General features: G+C 43.3%; 1 protein-coding gene across 2 annotated transcripts in view; it reads right to left on the reverse strand.

The window, feature by feature from the left end:
- Positions 1-6,933, reverse strand: part of Hs3st5 (heparan sulfate-glucosamine 3-sulfotransferase 5) — a 321,032-nt gene extending 314,099 nt beyond the window's left edge. For both annotated transcript variants that reach the window (XM_023706140.1, XM_023706139.1), the window contains exon 1: positions 6,287-6,933. The gene's annotated coding sequence lies outside the window, so the exon portion shown is untranslated. The remainder of the gene's footprint in view (positions 1-6,286) is intronic.
- Positions 6,934-20,205: the final 13,272 nt, after the last annotated feature.

Raw genomic sequence — 20,205 nt, forward strand, 5'->3', positions numbered from 1 at the left:
ATAATAATAATAATAATAATAATAATAAATAATGATGATGATGAAGCTCTGTGAGGAAGAAATGTGTTAAGACTTGTACCACTTGGTAAATAGAGAACATTATTATCAGCTAACATCGTTTATTATTTGTACCAAGATAGTAACATGATTAAGTATATATGTTAGGAAAAAATAACATTGAGGAACATGAGTCTCATAGTTCTGTAATCATAAAATGATGATAGTTGAGTGGTTATCAGAACTAAAGGAGCAGTTACAAAGAAGACAAATGTAAGAACAGAATTGAACTTAATCTCATAAGTTAAGCTACCCACGTGTAATGCCCAGCACTTTTTCCATCTTGTACAATGAATTCTACAAGATTCAAAATATAAAAGAATTAAACAACTATGTATCCTAAAACTTTTAAGTCAGAGCAAATAGAAAAAGAAATGTAAATATTTCACATCTTTAGCAAAATCTTTTGCTATTTCACATGGAATATATATACTGAAGAGGATACCTGTTCTTTTTTAACATTTATTTATTTATTCCAGGGATAGAACTCTGGACCTTCCAATTGCCAAGCAGGCACTCATGCCACTGAGCTGTATCCCGTTCTGAAGAATGGTGTGAACTTGGATCTGGGGCTTCCAAGAAAAGACTGTACACTGTTGTCTCCACAACCTCATTACAATTTCTGTGCTTAAATCTGTACTTCAGTCAGGATTAAACCTAGAGACACGCTTCACTCAACATATTCTTCTCTTCACAGCAAGATGATCTACAGAAGCTATGATTTACAACAGAGAACACGCGGTTTAAACTCACATACAGGGTCTTGAGCATCGAGGTTCTGTGACGTCTAAGCATTTATGATGCTGTCATGGCGGCGTATGTGGCAACAGTAGCAGCCATTGCTTCCTGAGCTTCACCACGCACTAAGCAATGTCTGACTTTCACAGGAAGGTGCATGGACTGGTATTTCTAGTACCATGTAAGAGACGAGATTATTAAGAATAGGAAAGGCTAAGTGCCACGAAGGAAGGGCTCCAGTTCAGCCAGCTGTCTGACTCCAGTACTCGTACTATAATAAATACTTTATTAATGTTCAGGCACATTTGGGATTATTGCGATGTGTTTTCATTGACTTGAGTTCATTTACTATAGCAAAGAACACTATAGTGACATTTTAATACTTCCCAAATAGTTCCCCAAACTGTACTCAGAGAGTAAGATGGTTAATATTTATGATAGGGCGGTTGTGCTACCTCATTAGCAGCTGAAGGATTCTGTTACTTCCTGTTAATTGTGTCTTCTCTGCCTTTTTAAAATAAAAGGCACAATTGCAGGCACTTTTCCTTTTGTCTATTTCTAAATTTAAACATTTTAAGCAGTTTTTTTTTTTTTTAATTTCACACTCTACACCATCTTCCTCTTTTTTGTCTTCATCTCATAAAGGTTATTATTCTACAGAGTCTCATAGACAGTAATGTCTTCAGATCATCATGAAAAGGAAAATATCTGTTCATTCCTGAATCACACCTTTAAGAGCTATGCAATTATAACTATATTTGAAGTTGCTTTATTTCTCAATAAGCAACTTGTGAAATATCCTGCTTTAATTCATACAGTAAGCATTAATGAGATGTCTACTGGGTAGAGCTAGGATTGAGCAGCATAAGTTCCATTTCACACCTTCTCTAAACTCAAGATTCCTTTGGCACGTACCATATGGTAACACTGCTGACCTCTGCGGAAGAAGTTCATATTATAAGGATATTATGGAAGGCGCCGAGCATTCGGTATCCGAGCCTCTGGGCTATTAACCTAAGTATGGCATTAGTTCTTGAAGTTTGCTAATTTCAAAGTAGCTGAACCTTAGAAAATTATTGAGTTCATTAAACACTACATTAAGATACAGCACTGTGCTGCAGCATTGCTCTGGCTCAGGTCACGTCACTGCTTCGGTATAATCACCTTCCTTATGCATTCCTTAGGAATTCACTCTGAAGTGAAAACTGTTGTAAATTTCAGTAGCTGCAATGTATTTTTGCTTTATGACTTAACTTGCTGTTCACTTGGCCCGCTAAGTGAACTTAAAAAAAAATCCTTTTCAAGGGCAGTGGTACAGATGGTGGCCTGCCTGGGCACTTGACCTAGCTTCTTAGTAGCTATGGAGCTAGAAACACTTGTTTAGCTTTTACAAAGCCTCCTCTTCCTCAAGCGGTGCTGTTAGTAGCAATAACTTTGCTTATCTGTTTTTCTTCTTCAGAATAGAGGATGAAAGACTGGCTACCAGAACTAAAATACATTACTGCCAGAGATGTTTGTAGAGTGCCAGGCACATGCTCAAAACTATTATATTTCTTAAATTGTCCCAAACAGCTTAGCCATGCTAGCATTTGAATATTAAACTAGATGAACATTTGTGTGTCTTTCTTTGCATGCCATCCAGTCATAAAGCACACATGCTCCTAAGGGGATACTCTTCCTATTGCTCAAAGTTATTATTCAGAACAGATATGTAAGATGGGCCGGCGAGATAGCTCAGCAGTATAAAGCGCCTTCTTAGGCAAGCTTCTGCAAACACGCAGGGACCAGGGACCGTGGTTTATCCCCAGCACCACATGCCATGCCAGCCCTGCCCCCAGGGTGGGCTGGCTGAGCCAGCCAAACACACACACACACACACACACACACACACACACACACATAGAATTTACATGTACAAAACTTGATCTAAAGTCAGATCAACTCTTCAGCCTTTTTTTATAGTTGTGTTTCAGAAGTCTTCCCAAGAAGACAGAAAATAATCCATTGCATCACACATTAGATTAATAGTAAATCCTGATGACAGAACTGGTGTGTGAGACTGAGACAGTGTCATAACCCCTCTCCTTATGTCACATGCATCCCTAAATGTAATTTTTACTTTTACTTTTGATAAATGTTAACTATTCAAAAGTGTGCTTGCTCAGATCAGGTATTTTAAAACTATAGTGCTAATGTCTAGATTTAAGTATTCCTGCCATCCAGGTTAAGGTAATAGCATGATTCTCAGAAACAAAAGCTGATTCTAGAGGTAACAAAACTTATCAACAGTTAAATTAGTTTCTAGAAAAAATTTACACTTTGAATATCTTTAAAGAATTCATATTAAATTCACACAAAATGTAAATGTAGGATTTTTCCAGTGATAATTTACTCCATAATGAAAAGTTAAACTACTTATTTGTTCTTTTGATTTTGATTTCTCCCCTCTTAATAAATAACTGACAAGATGTAGAGATAAATCCATGACTTGAAAAATTACTCCCTTAATTTGATTGTTTTTCTCTGTCAAACTATTTATCTTTCCTTAAAACAAAGTGTAATCCTATCATCAGATTACTACTTACTTAATTGTAATAATATCATGATATTACTCTACTAGAAAATATTTTTAAAAGATTTAAATTATGCACATAAAGTAAACATGTATTCACATAATTTCAATGACACAGTTCTAGTAATGCTCAGTCTTTTCTTGAGATTCTTACAAGCGCACTCTCTCCCACTACCTCCCTTTACCTTTTGGTTTATTTTACTCATGAATTCATGAATGAGAGCTCATACAATAAAAGACCATCCTGCCAAACATGTCAACAGAACACAAAAATCTCCCCAATTAACACAACCATAGGACATTTCCCTTTTTCAAAAGATTCCCCCCAAATAATTTACATATAATTGTACTTAAAGAGATGCCACAGTTTCTGAGACTATAAAAATAGAAATGAGAAAATTAAAGAGCAAAATATTTGTTGTGTTTTATGAATTCAAGTTCTCTTTTTCATTGCAACAAGAACATTTGCATTTACTTATAAATGAATACTAATGATATATTCGGTTCTGGCACAGCTCCAGAGAAATTACACACAGAACGCCAGAGCGATAAGTCACACACAGTGCGCAGAAAGTTATGTTACTCTAAGGTATTCAGACAAAGAGAAGAGCAAGAGGAGCCTCATCAGATCCCTGAAGTTGGGTCATACCTGAATGACCAGGTGGGCTAAAAATAAGGGTGGAATTTTGTGTAAAAACAAACGTGGCTAGTTAACATCTTATGTGATTTTTTTTTTTTTTTAAATCAACAGTTCTTTGTCACTCACCTACTCTGGGCAACACTCTGATTCCCTAAGTAAACCCCTGTTCTGCAGCTCTACTTGCACAACGTAGGAGTTAAAGCACATGGCTTCCAGCAGTGATGCTTCCTTCTTGTTTAAAAAAACACCCCAGCTCAGCTCTGTGAGCTGTGTGTTCATGTGCTCACCAGAAACTTACTGAATGAGTAAAAATTGGGTCAGAATGTTACTCATTAAAAACATTTGTGTATGCCTGCAGCCAGGTAAGGACACTGATGCGGGCATGAGCACACATCGAGCAGCACCTCCTCCCAAAGATGTCAAAGGGAACAACATCAGATCTCAACCTGTAAGCACTGGTTTTGTCTAGCTCTAAACCTTGAGCCCAGCACTGGCTGTACTTCTCCACGGAGAGCTGTGCTCATAATTTTGCATATAATCTGCTTAGGCATCTATTTGAAAATATTATTTTACATGAGTAATGATATCGCCAAGCATTTTAGCAATTGAGAGAATAGTATTGATAGATAAGACAGAGTGACTTGGGGGAGCAGTTTTGCCTCTTGTTAAAATGCATTGCCTTGGAGGCAGCTAAATTTAAGCAACGGTTTCCTTTTCACCTTTACATTTCTTGTAAGATCTCCCAGTACCTTATCACAGTTTGCTGGTGAATCTTTAGGTTTTCCAAGTGAAGAAGCCCACCTTGAAGCTTGTTTAGTCACCAGGCGCGATGACCAATTGTAAACTAATCCTGGGAGACTGGTAAGTGGAACTGTTCTCATTTCTGCTTCTAACAACTTCACTGGGCAGCCACAGGAAGGCAATTTTTAAAAACATACGTTGCAATGCAACTGATACCAATAAAACACTTAAAAATAGTCATATCTGACATTCAGACTTACATCCCTCTTACTATCTTCCCAACTTTCTCTTTGAAAACAAGTTGAATATATCTGAACCAAATCGTAATGTGAAACCATTTGTGGAAAACTCTCCAATATGTAGAAAGTACTAAAATACATCTCTCAGAAGCACACCTTTTTTTTTTTTTTATTGCTTCTAGCAAATCAGTTTGGAATTGAGTGCTGTCATAGGAAGGATACCGACCAGCGTGTGCTCTCACTCAACCTGACCTTGTGTGCTATCTATCAGGCTAAGTTTACATAAATCAGAGGAGGGTTACCACGCAATTAAATCTATCCACGAAGTAATATGGTATAAAGCATTTTGCAAATATTAAATCTGCCCTTGGGGATCAACGTTTCCCTAGAAGAAACTGTTGTTATTCAGAAGAAAGAGAGAAGACAGACAGACTTATCCGGTGAGCACAGGGAGACGACGGATCCCAGCAGCAACTCCCGTAGGTGGGTGCCCCAGCACTCACGGAGCTAAAGCTGACAGCTGAGCCCACCAAGGTGCCTGACTTGGGAGCAGGGTGTAGGCTGCGCACCTGGCACCTCCAGGTAGAGGCCTGTAGCTCAGGCTGGACGACCCTTCCTGGAGGGCTGTCCCTTTACAAGGTGGTCTTACAAGTTCCAGGGAAGGAACTCAGGGCTCCAGTCAGTAGCACAGAGACTGGGAAGACCTCCTGGTAATAAAAATATGTCCACTCCTAGCCTGCCTGTTTTTCCTGTGGGAAGTGGGGTGCGTGTGTGTACTGAGTTAACTGAGGCTATGAGGAGATGGGGATGGTGTGGGGAAAGCGCTTGAAAAACAGGGCACCTCACCTTCGAGCTAAGTGAGCTTTTGCTTGCCCTGAAGCCCCGATCCCTTAGCTCCCTACTCCCCAAACTGCTCCAGAACTCCTACCGACCGCACGCAGACGACCCGCGAAGTAAGCGAGCGCGAGCCCCTAAACTCGGCGCAGCGGCCGTGTTCCCCCTTTCCGTCGTGGTCAGCGCGAGGTACAGCGCTGCAGCAAGAGACCTGGGAACAGACAACAGACCGCGTCTAGACTGACCCTGGGAATCGCTCCTCCGATTCTCACCATCTGGGAGCCTGACCCCAAGCCCTAGCCAAGTCTGCCCAGACAGCTCCCAGAAAAACCGCACCCACAAAGTGTTTCTGCGGGTTCCCGCGGACGCCTCCCCAGCTACGTCCGCGCGCTCGCCTCCCCAGCCCGCGAGGTCCCGGCCTGTTGCCCCGGCCCCTCCCCGCAGCGGGCGGCGCGCCCTGCTCACCACTGTCCGGAGGGCGGGTGCGGGCAGCCTCGTGCGGGCCGGTCCTGCGGCGGGCGGCGGGCGGCTAGTTTCCGAGGCTCTGCGGGCTCAGCGGAGGCAGGTAGGCGAGCACCGGGCGCGCGAGCCGGGCCGCGAGCGCACGTGAGTGAGAGGCGGCCGGCGGCGCAGGCCCGGCGGAGCTGCGGGGCGCAGAAGTAGTGGAGTTCAGGGCGCGTCGCCCGCACTTCCCCGGGAGGCGGGAGCCAGGTGCGGCAGGGCGCGCTCCCGCGGCGCGGGCACGGCACGGGCGGCCGCTGGGGCCCGAGTCCGCGCAGAGTCGGGGACCGCAGCTGCCGGGCGTGGGGAGGCGCGCATCCTCGCCGCGCCTGGACCCTGCTCGACGAGGGCAGCGTCCCGGCAGCTCCGGGGCCGCTCCCGCCCGCGGCGCACGGAAGCGCCGCAGCCGGCGCGGGGGACCTGCTCCTCCCGCGTCCTCGCCGGCGTGGGGCTGTGCGACCGCCTGCTCCCGGCTCGCGCAGTCTCGGCCGCCGCCCGAACCGGCAGCTGCCTCCCTCCCGGAGACGAGCCCGGTGGTGTGCACGCCCTTGCGTCTAAGCCGCGCTCTTCCCTTCCATCGCTAGGCGCGCAGGGCAGGAGGGACTCGGTCCCCCGCCACCAGCTGCAGAGTGGCTGCCCGTCCACGCCCTCCCTGCTCCCAAGCCACCCGCCCCGCCCCTGCTCCTCCTCGCCCTCCCCGCCTCCTCTGCTCCTCCTCCAGCTGCCGCCCGCGAGCCCCCTAGCAGGCAGTGAAGCCGTGGAAAGGGAGGGGCAAAAGGTGGGGATCCGAGCGGAGCGCAGGTATCTTCGCGGGGTGCTGGGCGCACGCAAGACTGGCTGGCTGCAGGGAAGGGCAGGGCCTGGGCGGAGAACCGGGAAGAGAGGGCTTTACCCGGAGGCGGAGGTCCAGCGGCGGAGCCACCGCGCCTGTCACCCAGGCTCTGGAACTAATGGCGGGCAGCGTAGTGAGCCTGCCAGGTGGGCCCGCAGGGCTCCCGAGCCTGGAGACGAGGGATTGGGGAACCTGCAGCGGCGATCAATGTGGCCGCCCCCTGGGTCAGAGGTGTAGGGATTGGTCTCTGCGGCGCTGAAACAGATCTTTGGCTGAGGGTACCTAGACCCAGAGCTTGGGGCACTGAAGTGTCCAGGCAGCTGCCAAATACTTCCAGCGCGCCGGCTGTAGGGGGTCGGCGGCGGCGAGAGCCGCGCGCTTTGAACTGCTGTGTGCAACCGGAGTCGCAGGGGGCGATCAACGCCTACCTGCGAAGAGGAGTTCTGGTCTCGGCCTTTCTCCAGGTCCCAAATCCCCTATCCCAGAGGCTGCTCACTTTCCAGTTTAAGCTTCCATCCTGTGCTTTGCCGCCAGTAAAACAGCGCCAAGGAACCGATTCGATTCTAACGTGCTGTTCACTCTGTTCTTGGCCGGACTGCAGTGAGCCCCTATGATCAGAGACAGCTGTGTGCCTGCTCTTTCACTTGTGCCCTATGCATTGATCCCTACCCGACCAAAATTACTGGGGAAACTGTGTTTCTCATTGATAAGGGATTTCCGTATGAGGATGGAGGGAGTAATCGGTCCTTCATGTCCCCGTACTGTAAAGGATTTTGGTCTTTTGCTTACATTCCACAGTAGAAATGATCTACACAGAAAAGTCCTTTAGGCAGGAAAGCACAGTTGGACTGCTCCTGAGGGTCTGTTTTGGAATGAGTCATAGAATGCAAAGTTGTGTCAACCTGAGGTCAGTGGAGAGAATTGGCCCGTTTAATTAGAGGTCTCTAGGAGTGAGCAGCAGCAAGAATTGCTGCACTTTCTTCCTTGTGCCTTCTTTTTTATTATGGTAATTGACTGTTAATTTAGTCAATCTGAAAATGACAGTTCCCCTGCAATTCACAGGGCACTCTCTGGCTAGGTACCCATTCAAAAGCCAGGCTCACCCTTTCCCCAGGAAAACTTCCACACAGCACCACCTCAAAAGGCCAGGAGCTCAGATCTCAAATTGCCTGTGTGTATGCGTGTGTGTGTGTGTGTGTGTGTGAAGCACACTAGCCTGAAGGACAAAACTGTTGAGTTTTGAAAGAGATGGCTTAAATCTAAGTAAACTTATTTACCAACTACTCAGACAAAATCATAAGCTCAGCAGCAACAACAAAATGTATATTGTGTAATAAATTGAGCTAGAGGAAGGATGGCTGTTTGCCAGATATGTGATCCATTAACCTCTTTAGCTCATTGTTGGCAACAATAGCTTACAATCACATTCTTATGTTTGAAAGACAAGGATTTTTTCTTCCCCTTCCCCAAATCACAATATCACATCATAGTCTAAAAGGAACCTCGAACAATAAAAGTAATAAGAAAGGAAGAAACACAATTTGCTTTTCTTTTTCTTCTGAATAAATGTTGCTGTTCTGTTTTTCTTGAGGAGAAAAAAAATGCTGATAAGCAGTAAAGTCCACAAAGACATGACAATAGATTTTGAAGAATGCCTTACTGGGTCTATAATCCTTTCAATTACACACTTTATTTAAAATGCTTATTTGTATTGTAATTTTATCAGTATTCATTATTTCTTATGAGCCAGAGGAGGATGGTAAGAGAGGAATCTCGTTTCTCAGAATTCCACCTTGCATCAGGTTGACCTCTGGTAGGAGACGGACATTCAGCAAGCTGTGCTTTCTCAGCAGTCCTGACTTCTCCTCAGAGGACCCTGAGCTGTGTAGCTGACAGAGTGCGGATTGTAATTTTTACCTCCTTGGGCAGCATCACTTTTGGGGCTGGAAGCAGGTGCAAGCCCAGAAACTGGGAAGTGTAGAAAGGTGAGACTCTTGAGCTCCCCTGGCGTGGGAGGACTAGATTATGGCACAGGTTTCTCAAGACTACAAATGGTTTGCCTTTTTTGCTAGGTGAAGTACAGTGGTAGATGAATTGGTCTAAAGCTGGAATAGAAACATTTTGATGTTTTGCTAAATTAAACAAATACAACTAACACCAAAGTGGCACATCTGAAAGCATGTATAAAACACAACTTTGAAAATAGTCACAGATCAACGGTTTGATTTAGTCACCAAATAAAATGCACAGTAAAGAATATATCCAATTAATTACAGTGTTCACTTGATAAATATTTTCTTTCCTGAACTATGTCACACTTCCTCGTCTTATAAGGAAGCAACCATTAAATACTGTTCAGCTTTCAGTCCCAGAAGGAGGCTACCCTCTCCATAGAATGGAAATGTTAGTCCTTATCAGGAAATGGGGGGCAGCTCACTTCTTTCCAAAATCTTTCTTTCTTTTAATTATCTGATCACTTATGTCTACATTTAGTTAGCTTAAGTAACATTTACGGAAAGCCCTTCTTTGAGCAAATCACTGGGAATCATAAGATGAACAAAAAGGCCTCCTTGAGATGAGCTCAGTGTTCACCAGGATTATCAGATATAGCTGCAGTGGACCAAAAGGTCTTCTAAGAAAGAAGGCCCTCTAGTCCTAGTTCCATGTTCTCTCACTAATTGAGGGTTTCTTATATGAAAAGTGACACTTTTGTATGGCATTCATTCATACTGTGTCATGAGGTACCTGAGAGTATAAGCCCATACTGGATTGTGTGGGAAGCATTTATCGTGGAAGGGATCGGTCCCCGGACTGATGTTAGAGACATCGCCAGGAAGGAAGATTCCCTCTTTCTAGGTAGAGAGAAGTGCTGGCTAATTGAAGTATAGTCCAAGGTAAGGATGTCAGCCACATCGGTCATTTTAAGTATTCTACAATATCCTTTAAAATACCACTAAGAAACAGGTGAAGGTAATTTTAGTTATGTATTTCATCCAATCCAGTATATATTTAAAATATTCTAATTTAAACATGTGACAAAGATATGATTATTTTGAAGACATTTTATGTTTTTTTCCATCCTGGACTAAGCAGAATGGCTCACCAGGACATCTTAATATGTTGTGCTGCACAGAAGGAACTTTGAGCACTGTTGCTGAGGTTGTGGGCCTTACGGTGCAGGCACTTGAGATCTTTTTGTGTTAAACATTGAGGCAGCATTTTTTGTATTGTTAAATTTAACTAGTTAAAACAGAGCATTGTATGTTTCAGGGAAAGCCAATATTTTTGTCCACAGAGGAGAAAACCAAAACAAAACAAAACAGAAAACCTATGCTGACTCAGCTTGGAAATATTTTCTTTCTTTCTTTCTTTCTTTCTTTCTTTCTTTCTTTCTTTCTTTCTTCTTTCTTTCTTTCTTTCTTTCTTTCTTTTGTTTGTATTTTAGGGAAGGGTCTACAGGGTGTTCAGGATCTCACTACTACATTGGACTCATAGTGATCCACCTGTTTACAGCCTCCCAAGAGCTGGGATCCCAGGCGCACCACCACACCCAGTCTCAATTGCCATCTTGGTTCGCCCCCGGGGCAGGGCCAGCATGGAAGGTTGGGGACCCTACTTGCAGGTACTTTAATCTGCTGAGCTATTTGGCCAGCACCTGAAAATATTTTCTAATCAATTTGTTATGGAAACATACATTTCAAGAACTGCTTAATCCAGACATCGGTATTCGACCTATGATTACTTTTAAACATACAATTAAAATTATTGATCACAGCTGGGTAAATAGTTCGCTGGTCTAAGCACCTGCCTGGCAAGTGCAAGGACCCAGGTTCAATCCCTGGTACAGCATGCTGTGCTGGCCCAGAGACCAGCCAGCTACCAAAACTGGGCATGGTGGTGCATACCTGTAATCCCAGCTCTGGGAAACTGAGATAGGAAAATCACTACGAGTCTGAGCTATGTAGTGAGACCCTGTACCAAATAAATAAATAAATAAATAAATAAATAAATAAATAAATAAATGATTTAAAAAGATTTAAAAAAAAAACCATAAGTATTGATCAGAATTTTTCTCTATTCCTAACTTCATCTCAATGCACCCCAGGGTCGGGGCTGGCATGGCTGGCCAGGGACCCAATGCCTGGCCCCTATGCCTGCTTGCCTCCATTTAGCTCATTCTGGTGTCTCCAGTCACTTCTTTGTATTGCAGTTTTCACATTTATCCTGACCACTGAGTCAATTAGAGCAGTTTAGAGTCAAACGGTTTAATTTTTTTGTACCAGGAATTGAACTCAGGGCCTCTCCCTTGCTGGGCAGGCACTGGGCCACTGAACCACATCCTCAGCAAGTCCAATGGTTTAAATGGTCAATGTAACATTCCTAAGGAAACCTTCCCGTATCATGCAGAAAGACTACTTCTTGTACATGTATGTTAAATTCATTAACCCTGTTGCTTGTGCTGCTAGTGCTGTCTGGCTGTTAATAAAGTCTTTTTGAATATTGCATTTTTGTCCTAGATACGTTTTGGAGAGAAAAAGAGTGATTGAAGGTGAATTGTTGAGGAAGAGTCATTGTTCTCCTGAGATTTTGTTGGTATGGATCATCAGTCCTTTATTTCCAGCATTCTGGGCTGGGGGATGTTGGTGAACGAACCACGGAACAGCTCCACTCACCATTCCCAGGATGGCTGGTGTTGCTCACCAGAGAATTCACTTTTCTATATCACCTTTCTGAAGTCTATGTTTTATTCATATTAAAAAGGAATCATGTTTGATAATCCTAATGGCACTCCACTTTTAACCTTCTAGAACCATCCTTGCCATCCCAATAGGTGAAAATATGTGATCTTAGTCTGTAACATCTAGAGCAGGAGGCAACCATTGTACCCTGGAACCATGTTAGGCAATGTGTGGCAGACAGAAAAGCAACTAGACTGGATGCGAAGAAAACTAGAAGCTAGAGTAGGAGTGGTCAGGGGGAGGACATGGAAAGTTGCAACGAAAACTGGGGTTGAGGCATTAGCACTGTAAGCTGAATTTTGAATTGATTAGTTGATGAAACTCTTTTTTAAGCTAAATTGATTTTTAACTGGTATCTAGCAGCATAATAATTTGTATATATTGATGAAGTAATAGTTTCTCCCTGCCTCCCTGTCTTTCTCTCTTACACACACACACACACACACACACACATACACACGCAATATTGAAATCAATATTTGAATTTATCTGTTACCTCTAACATTTATTATGTGTTTATAGTGAAAACTTTTACAATTATTCTGGCTTTTGAAATGTGTTGGTTCCTTTTGACTGCAGCTCACAGCTTTGCTATGAAGAGCTGTATTTGGTGTTACGGATGGGAAAGTTACAAGCTGTATATCCTCTCTGCCCAACCCATCAGTAGCCCCTAGCTACATGTGATTTTGAAATACTAGAAATGTGACTGAAATGTGTTTTAAGCATAAAGTAGACATGGAATTTATTTATTTATTTATTGGATATAGCATCTCACTATGCAGCTCAGACTCATAGTGATCCTCCTGTCTCAGACTCCCCAGCACTGAGATTACAGGTATATGCCATGAAGCCCAGTTTGGGGACCAGCACAGTGTACCTGGGGCTCCAGGGCCAGCATGGCATGTAGTACTGGGGATCGAATTTGAGTTGTGCTTGTCAGGCAGGTGCTTAGAGCGCTGAGCTATCTCCTCAGCCCCACATAGAATTTTAAACACAGTGAAAAGTAGACTGTAAAATACTTCATTGTAATTATATATTGGTGGTATTTTGATTGGACTAAATAAAATGCCCTGCTAAATCATTTTTACCTTTAAATTTTTAAAAATATGGTTATTAGAAGCCACTTACATGGCTCAGATTGTATTTCTGTGATTCATCATTGCTGTCAACTAAGTGCTTCTCCCATTTTATGTACACATCATTTAAGAATCTTACTAATAGGGCTGGGGAGATGGCTCAGATGGCTCAGCAGAATAAGTGCTTTCCTGGGTAAGCACAAGGGCCTGAGTTCAGTCCCCAGTTCCAAAAAAAAAAAAAAATCTTACTAATATAACATCCAGAAGCTCCTAGAAAAGCCACAAAATGCCTAAACAATCATACGTGAAAGGTGACTTGATTTTGATTTTGTACAAAAAAAAATCAATTTTAGGTTAAGTATAAGTTTTTTTTTTTTTTTAAATTCAAGTAAAGATGCTCATTTAGTAGTTCTAGGAATGAGAATAAGGTTGGACAGGATTAGATGCTGCAGAAGTAAAACCAGAGAACGCATGTGGGTCAGGAGGCAGCACGTCGCGGAAGCAGCCCCAGAGAACCTCACGTTATCATTGCACGGCTGAGACTCGGGAGCAGTTCAAAGGGTTGTTCCGTTAAACATTAATGGGCGAGCTGTCCAGATAGCTCAGAGGATTAAAGCGTCTGCTTAGGTATATTCAGGGATGGGTTCAATCCCCCTGCGCTCTGCTCTGGGCCGCCCCCAGGGTGTGCTGAGACAGTGATGACAGTGGGCCTGGTAGCACACGCCTGTAATCCCAGCGCTTGGGAGACTGAAAACAGGAGGATCGCTAGGAGTCTGCCGATCTGAATAGTAAGACCCTATAGATCCTGTACTAAATACATTTTTAAAAAAAGAAAAAGAAAAACGCTAATAGGTATTAGCCCTGGACCAGCTAATATGAGAAGGGGCACATAGGAGTTTCTGTTGTAGTTCTAAGAGCTTCTTGGAGCTGCATTGAGTTACCAACTACTGTTTGATTAATGAACACCCTTAAAAAACTAGTGATGTATTAAAAATGTCTTGGGAGACAATGGACATGATTTCTCTGAAACTGGAAAAGTCAGAAATAGACTTTGAGAAGTGTCCAGGAGGAACAACTGTAGCCTGGGCATCCAGACCCTCCAGGCAATTCAGAGTCTTACTTTTTCCATTGTAATGAGAAGTATGGGATTAATATTGCTGGGTTTTACTTTACCAACATATCCTAAATGCACACTGCTTGGTATATGGAGTCGCAGTGTAAATATTTAAGTGAATAAATAAAAGAATAACGAAGAGCTCCTTCCATTTGTCCCTATCTGTGCAGTTTACCAATTACACAAGTGGCATAGCTTCAGCATGACAGCAGGGTGGAGTGGAAGATTTGCTCACCTGCCAAGAACTCTTAGAGTGGTTCCTTACAGACATCCCAGAATGAATCTCCTGTCCTATTATCTGTCTCTTGCTGGTAGTTTTGGTACTATAAAAAGTAAGACCATTGTTGTGGTCTGTGTCTAGTTGTCCCCCCAGAGCCTCATGCGGTCATGGGGCAGACTTCTACAGTTTGCGATTAACTCATGATCCACTGGGATTATGGGTTTGAGTGCTGCACCCAGCCTGGGGTGGATACCCTGAATACAACTTAAGGGAGATGGACTTGCCCGCTGTAGCCTCTGTTGCTGTTACTCCTCCCTTTTGCTCTTGCTCTTTGCAGCTGCCATGAAAGGTTGCTCTCTGCCATGTGCCTTGGGGCCTGCTAAGTATGGACTGAAACCTCCAGTAACTTTGAGCTATATAAACCTTTCCTTTCTTCATTTTGGGTGTCCGGTATTTGTACCAGCAACAATAGAATAGTAACAGACAACCATATAATTTATCACCAGAACACTTACAAAAGAAGAAAGGGGATGATGTTAATAATTATGCCAGGTCAACATATATAAAACAGAGTTTTCAGCAAACCAAAACAAATGGTCATCCTAAAAATAACTCCTGCTTGTTAGCTGTGTACTTCATTGAAATGAATTAGAATACAGTGTTCAGCTTCTCTTGCATTTATGGGAGAACATGTGGCTAAAATAATAGCGCATGGCTGGTTAATTTCCCTCCAGACTTACACAAGGCTTGGGGTTGTGCCACGTCTTAACCAAAGTGGGCTTTTTCCTATAGGGAAAATGGTAGGAGAGGGCAGCAGAAGATGGGCCCTCTATGGGTTTCTTTCTCCTTCTTGTTGGCTGCAGTGTGGTAATTTGATTAGGGCTTTAATAACTAACTACCTTGAATCACAAAGCAGCATTTTAGGATGCTGGAGCCAAAAGATTAAAGCAACTCAAGTCACCAGTGGCCGTGGAATGGCTCCAGCAGCCATGCCTATCTTTGATCTGTGAGTGAGGAGTTAACAAGTATTTACCTTCAGTAATAGTCGTGGGTTATTTCTCTCTCTGACTGAAACTAATTCGAGTAGGTGCAATCTTAAACCTATAATGTCTAAAAAATATTCTGTGCGCCACAAATTTTAGCTGTATAGATAATTTGAAATTTATTTCTGGTAGTTATTTTAAAAATTAAAAAAAGAAACAGGTAGAATTAATTTTAATAATATATTTTATGTAATTAAATGTAACCAAAAGGGATCTTTTCAACATGTAATAAATATGAAAAAATAGTAATATGATAGTTTACATGCTTTGCTTCATGCTTGTCTTTAAAACCCCATGTGTGTATTGCAATTAAAGAAAATCTTTCTCAATTTACAGTAACCACGCTTCAAGTGATTTACAGCCACAGGTGGCTAGTGGTGACCATGTGGTACAGCAAAACTTCCTGCAGTGATTACCTCCTCTCATTCGAATGTGCTCTGTCTCTCTTCTCCCTCCCTCTCGCCCTTCCCCTCTTTTTCCCTCCCTCCTCCCTGTTTCTATCTCCTCCTCTCTCTCCTGTTGCTTCTTGTTAACAGGAAAACTCTGCATCTTACACAAAACAACAAAAGAAGCATACAACCCCCTCTCAATCTTGCATCCCAGAAAGCATGACCCTATTGTTTTGTTTTTAATTCATAACTTTATTAGTTCAATCTGCAATATCAGGGAACTATGGTCTTGGACTCAGGACAAGACAAAGGACAGTGTCCTTCACTGTGTCACTGGGTGTCTATTGATGATAAACTGGGTGTCTATTGATGATAAACCATCAGTACTCAAGGTTTTAAAGGATGAGCTTTGGCAAACCGAAACCCTTGATGGTAGGAGTTGTTAATTACTATCAGATCCAAATGTTTGTTACAAGCTTTCACAAAGAATTGCTTAGATTTTTCCTCCTTTTTGGAAATGCTTTAAGAAAAACACTCCCAGTACCATTAAGTCCAGTGATGCTGATACCTGCTATTTTGAGATAGATAATGAGGATTGGGATGACTTTGGAACTGGACACATGGATGTTGCATATTCCTTGGAGGGATTACAAGTACATACATTGACAGTCCTGTGCAGGATCCTACAGGTGACTTCCAGCAGGCAGACTGCACAGAGGACAGCGTGACTGCAGTACCCAGAATCTAGTATTCAAACACCAGGATAAGACTATTTACAATTGAAGAAAAAAAAGGTGTGTCCTTGTTAAAAGAAATAAACTGTAAGATTTGAAACTCGTAAATGAAGTTAAATTGAACCAAAGACATGAAAGCTACAATGGATGAGTTATGACTGATTAATTCCCCAACAGGAGGAAAGAACTCTGACTTAGCTGCAAAGAAAGTAAAAGGTCACTCTTGCAGAAGCTAAGAAGCTCAAATACATGACAAGGATCCAGCAAGATAAGAAAAGGAAAAACAGAAAGTGAAAGCAAGTGAAGGAGATTATGCATGAAACAAAAGAAATAACTGCAAGAGGAGTAGCCAAGCAGGCCAAGAACTCTCATCAGCTCTTGTGGACAGCGGGGAGAACGGAGGTGGAGGTCAGAGCTAATATTAACAGTTCACTGGGGCCAAAGGTGCTGTGTCAGTCAGCGCTCATGAAGGCAAGTACCAATGTGAGAAATATGAATAAGTGAGAATGTACAGGGTTGGCTTATAGTGACTGCTACTGAGTCAGGTGCAGAAGAGTGCGAAAGATTTGTGCACACAGGAAAGCTGAAGAACCCATTGCAGGCCTGGAGCTCAGCATGACATCCATGCCGGCAGCGGAAGAAGCCACAGTGTCTGCAATGGGAGGCGGTGGCATTTGCACTGGATGCTGGGAGGCAGTGTCCAGGATGAAGGGGAGACAGCTCCTCCCAGAAGCAGAACGGAACCTTTCTTCTTTGCTTTTGTACCACTCAGAGGGAAAGCCTGTCCCTGTCACTCACAGCCAAGAAGTCCCAGCAAGGCTTCAGTAAATCCCCTCAGCCATACCCAGAACTGTGCTGACCCAGTTTCATTGAAGATTTCTTGCTCAAGTTGACATAATCAGTTAATTATCACAGGTGCCCTACATGTGTGAGTCTTTGCTGAGTCATTATTTCTATAATCATTTCATAGAAATGTTTCTTTTTTAACAAAATCCTTTATTTGTGTATTTGGTACAGAATCTCCCTATGCAGCTCTACTTGAACTGATCCTCTTGTCTGTCTCCTCAGTACTAGAATTACAGGCATACACCACCATGCCTGTGCCTGGTTTCAGGGGCCGGAACAGCACTCCTGGGATTCTAGGGCTGGCAGGGCATGTGGTACAGGTACCAGGGATCAAACCCTGGTGCTTATGTTTGCCAGGCAGGCACTTAGAGCACTGAGCTATTGCCCCAGCCCCAATCATTTGTTTCCTTGATAATCCATTTGTAGTTGTCTGATCCATAGAAGGGCTTTTCACTCTCTTTGGCCACAGTTCTCAGTGTCTTAAAGTCAGTGAGCGATTCAAGCAATGCTACCAAACCTGAGGCCTCACCCATGGATGAGAACTAAAAAAGCACCAGTATAAGCCTTTTAGTTTTCCCCAAGTCATTCACTCAGCTTCTGTAAATATGTATATTCTTAATGAAGAACAGAGGAGTAGACAAAAAGCACATCTGAAACCCGCACAGATGAAGCCGGGGCCACACGCTCGCCTTCATGCAGTCTGCTCATTGAAAGCTCTCCAGGCCCCAGAAGCCTGGCACCACTTTTCCTTCTCTTAAGCGTGCCAGTCACCACTGCTCCCTGTGGGACTGGGGCCTGCAGAGCTGGGGGTGTTGCCTCGGCAGCCTCCGCTCAGCACTTCAGGCAGCTGCTGCTGACATGCTGGGGTCAGTATACAGCTCGGAAACCGCTTGCAGCCTTCCCTTGCATTGTAACTGAGAGTATTTCATTTTTCTGTTTAAACAAGTCTAACAAGTGTGGGTATTATTTGCTAAATCGATTGAGGACCAGAGCAGGAAAACACCAGGTGAGAGAGGGCCTATGATACATGATAACCCAAGAGGCAATGTGACTCTGAAAGAAGGGCAGAAAAATGGTAGTCTATTAATTTTATTAATAGACTATTAATGTCTAGTTCTCAAACGAAAAAGCAGGTGACCGTTCGGTGTCTGAGTGAGCTTGTAGTTCATGTCCTGTGAAAGGAAAAGAATAGACTTGGAATAAAGCAGGTCCAGGTTCAAGTAGGGATCGTCAGCTGGTCGCTCTGTGACTGTAGACAACCACTGAACGAGGAGACACTCAGTTTCCTAATTTGTAGAGAGAGTGAAACTCTCTTCCTTACCCAGTAATGAGAATTAAATTTCTCTTTCCTTCTTTTTCACCTAGAAATGAAGTTTTTCAGATTGTCACTGATTTTTATAACTCTCAATAGTGCTTGCTTATAAATGCCTACTAAAATATGGGCACCATATGAGGCACTGGGGCATGAATTACATGAAAAACAGTCCAGAGTATCAAAGAACTTACAGTTATTAGGGAGAAAGACCTATCTCTCAATCCATTAGATGGTAGACAAGGGGCTACAAAGAGTTAGGGACAAGAGCTTGCAGCAGTGCTGAGGGCAGCTCGGAGTGGGTATCCATACTTTATGGAGAAGAGCATCATATTTTTATAGGGATGATAATTCTAAATCACCAGGAAATATAACTATTTAATAAGCCATCTTTAAAGAGGCAGGATATGAATAATTCTTGTTTTGAAAATACTCTATTAGAAGCCATTTATGCTAAAAGCATAAATTTCCATGGTTTCATTTTGTGGAAGATCCATTACTTTATAGTAGACCATCTCATTCAGTGATACACCAGATATATGAGGCATCCTTAAAGTGGCAGATGAGTCAGGCAAAGAAGAGGGAGTAAGAATTGGAGAAGAATTGAGAAAGCAGAAGCACAGTGCTTAGATTGATTCAAGATAATCAGTCTTGTATATCCCTTTTGCTATTACATTTAATCTTCACTGCCATCCTGTGCACTTGGCAGAGCAGGCTGTCATCTCTGCATGACGGATGATGCAGCAGAAAACTTCTTGAAAGTCTTATATTTAGTAAGTTACACATCCAGAAAGTGGATCCCAAGTTCTCTGCCTGAAGCCCAGGGAGAGGACGAGGTAGAGAAGGGAAGAAGAAGGAAGAAGAAGAGGAGGAGGAATGGGGGAGGGAAAGAGGGAGAAGAGAGGAAGTTAGACTGTACAAAGGTATAGTTCAACTGGTTTTCATTTAAAGACATAAAAATGTTAAAAATGGGAAGGAACTATCCAAAAGTTTGTTTGGAAGCAAAAAATACTCTTTACACAAAATGATGGCTGAGCATGATTCTTCACACCACCTGTCAGTTTTCCCCTCAGTTCCCTTCCTTCCTTCCTCCTCTCATTAGATGAGAACAAGAGAAATCCAAGACAGGAAGGGTACAGAAGAGAGAAAGAGAAAACAGAAGGTGGTAGAAAGAAAGAAGACAATAGGAGAGAAATGGAAATCTTAGCTGAAGCTATGCCATGGTAGGCTTCAAGTTTAGAAACAAGAGCACACAAAACTGCCTGGTGTTGAAATTTCTCCTGATTCAGTTGCAGTCTGGGAAGGGGCGAATGTATCAAGGGCTAGAGGTGCTATCTGTACCATCAGCAAGTAAGTAGGCTGGACAGAGCTGGAAGCCTTGTGTGTGGTCCCTGCGCTGACATCTCCAGCGACAGCCCTGGCTGACTCTGTCAGTCTCCATTACTGGAGGGCATCGGCTGGCCAGCACACCTCTTCTCCACCAGACACTGCTGCCCCCCCCCCCCAGAGCCTGCTGCTGCTGCAAGGAGGTGGAAAGGATCAAAGGCTGGTCCAGCTCCCTTGGCACTGCTCCGGATG

Source organism: Octodon degus, unplaced genomic scaffold, assembly GCF_000260255.1.
Source record: "Octodon degus isolate 3935 unplaced genomic scaffold, OctDeg1.0 scaffold00241, whole genome shotgun sequence".
NCBI lineage: Eukaryota > Metazoa > Chordata > Mammalia > Rodentia > Octodontidae > Octodon > Octodon degus.